At 47.4% G+C, this 2,866-nt stretch overlaps 1 long non-coding RNA gene across 1 annotated transcript; it reads right to left on the bottom strand.

Moving 5' to 3' along the window:
• Positions 1-456: 456 nt before the first annotated feature.
• LOC139831931 (uncharacterized) lies at positions 457-1,816 on the bottom strand. The gene is made up of 3 exons (XR_011746338.1): positions 1,137-1,816; positions 813-1,037; positions 457-710 (listed from the first exon to the last, which is right to left on the bottom strand). It is a non-coding gene; the product is annotated as an uncharacterized lncRNA (long non-coding RNA).
• Positions 1,817-2,866: the final 1,050 nt, after the last annotated feature.

The following is a 2,866-nucleotide window of genomic DNA, read 5'->3' as shown; positions in this document are numbered from 1 at the left end:
GTCTTTCTGGAGTTTCGTCGAACGCCTCAGGGTTTTCGATCCAGGGGCTTTATATAGGCGAAGAGGCGGCGCAGGAGGGCTTCTGGGGGGCCCACACCATAGGGCGGCGCGGCCCCCCTCTGGCCGCGCCAGGGTGTGGTGTGGGGCCCCAGTGGCTCCCCTACGCGGCTCTCGGGTGTTCTGGATGGTTCCGGGAAAAATAGGAACCTGGGCGTTGATTTCGTCCGATTCCGAGAATATTTCGTTACTAGGATTTCTGAAACCAAAAACAGCAGAAAACAGGAACTGGCACTTCGGCATCTTGTTAATAGGTTAGTTCCAGAAAATGCACGAATATGACATAAAGTGTGCATAAAACATGTAGATAACATCAATAATGTGGCATGGAACATAAGAAATTATCGATACGTCGGAGACGTATCACCCATCAAATAAACCTAAAGGTTTCTCCACCTACTTTATCCAAACTCGTAGCTCCAGTTCCAACTCTGAGTGAAATGAGTTTACATACATGAAAGTCACATAACCTAAAGAGGTATATATATAAAAAAATACAATTCACATAACTAAGAGAGAGTAATATCAAATAGGTAATTCATCATTGATTGCAAGTATATTTTAGAAGAAATGAACTATTGAGTAGACACCATAACATAAAAATGAATTAACCTCTACCTGCAGCTTCGTTTGATTTTCATCGAACACCTTATCTGCATAGATACAAAAACATCCACACAAACAAGTATTAGAAACTATGGGAACTGCAAGAGAGAAGGCAGGAGGCAAATCAACAGGAAGAGATGGGTGGGCACCTTGAATCGCAAGGACGTAGAGGAGGAGAGATGGGGCCGAAGAAGGCTGAGCCGGCCAGCCGGCGGTTGGCCGATGCAGAGGGGCTAGGGATGGAGGTACAGACCACCACTTGCTACTGTTGCCGCACCTCCTCCTCGGGTTGCTCCTCCTCCCTACATAGCCTCCTCTTTCTCTCTCTTTCTCTCCCGGCGAGACAACCAAGTGCGGCAATGAGCCGAGGTCAGCTGCACGGGTGTTCTGTGAGGAGGAAAAAAGAAGAGGAACACAAGTGCTAGCTCAATGGAAGAAAAAAGAGAAGGGATGGGGTTATAGCAGCATCTCACCTCAACTTGCGGTCGCTCGAAACTGCGGCAGCCTTCCGCTCCTCCCGGCGATTTTCTACTCATGTGCTCCTCCCTGTGAAAGACGGCGCGAGTGAAAGCTGGAGTTCCGAGCTATGGCGGCGACGGGATCTTGACCCAAGGAGTGAGCGGCAGTGGCCGCACGTAGAGAGAGAAATAAGGAATCAAGGGAGTGGTGAGGCAAGGGGATTGGAAGAGGATCACACGCTTGCCTCCGTCGTTTCCAGCCGCGCGCTCGCCGCCGCCGTCGCCAGGCGCGCCTTCGCCGCTGCCGTCTCGAGGCGCGCGCTCGCGGCCGCCGTCTCCCAGGTGCGTGCTCGCGCTTGCCGCCGTCGCCAGGCGCGCCCTTCGCCGTCTTCAGGCACGCGCTCGGCTTCATCCCCGGGCGCGTGGTCGGCGCCGCCGCCGCTGCCCTGTTCTTCTCGGTTGGGGATAGGGCGTGGAAATGAGAGGGGATTGGGGAGCAGCCTCACGACGCGCCAACGCCGGGCCGCGTGGGCTTCATCGACCCATGGATAAAAAGTGCGTTTGCGCGAGGGCCGCGTCCTGGACTGCTCCACCAGTGAAAAAATGGACGGACAAGATTGCCAGATGGGTAAGATCCAACGGCTACGAGCAGCTAATCTCTGTGAGGCCCCCTATGGGGGGCATCATATACAACGTTAGATCCCAATCAAAAATGCGTTTGAAATATTTCAGGATTGGTGGGAGATTTTGCCGCCCGACTGAGATTAAATTGAACCACGCGTTCGACAATTCAAACTTGAGACCAAGGCTATGATACCATTTAAGTTCGAACTGATTGAAAAAGGCTATGCAATTAATTTATATAACATCCACAGGAACAACTACCAAGTTGATCCCAACCGCAGATAAATGCATCCACCAACAATAGTAGGAACGGTGCCTTATTCTAAGGAAACATTTCACAAGACCAATGTACTCACTATGTAGTGTTCATCTCCAATTATCTATGGCATTTTCTAAGTCTTTGGAAGATTATAACGAACTTGATTGGCCTCGTGCAATAGGGCATCACATGCTTCTAATCTCGATCTCAACATGTTAACTTTTGTTCTTAGCATAGCTGTTGCAACTCGTTCTACTTGGAGTTGTTCCTCCAAAACTTGAGCAGAGAAAGACTTGGACTTGGGCTTCAAAACCCAGCATTTCGCAGGAAAGAGATATCTTTATCTTTCCCATGTTTTGCCATCTCGAATTTCATATTAGCATGACAAGTTTTGAGTTGTGTAAAAAGAAAAGTTATTACAAAGAAAAATGCAGATGGTAGATTTAATGTGTACGAACTACTTTTAATCATACAAGTTGGCATGCCTGACTATAATAAGGACCGTCTATCTTGCTAGCAGGCATAATTATTAAGGTATTATTAATGGGCTACCATGTTCATAGTCTTCGAAGAAACAGCCTTTATTGCATTACGAGCAGAAAACAGTTCACACGTGCGCTCAGATTCAAATTTTCAGCATGCAGCCGATTTATGGTTTAATTGAAGTACACATCATTATATTATTTCACACAAAATACAGCAGCCACATGGAACATATCTAATTTTAGTACAACAACAAAATTTGCAATTATTACAGACCAGGAAATTTTGAACGAAATTTTGAGCAGTAATTAATTACAGCATTGGCATCAGCAGTCCACTTGACTGAACAACAGAATCAAAGTTTATTTAGACACCTTCA

Source organism: Lolium perenne, chromosome 6 (assembly GCF_019359855.2).
Source record: "Lolium perenne isolate Kyuss_39 chromosome 6, Kyuss_2.0, whole genome shotgun sequence".
Classification (NCBI taxonomy): domain Eukaryota; kingdom Viridiplantae; phylum Streptophyta; class Magnoliopsida; order Poales; family Poaceae; genus Lolium; species Lolium perenne.
Note: the sequence above shows the minus strand (reverse complement) of the source record. Positions and strands in the feature narration are given on the sequence as shown.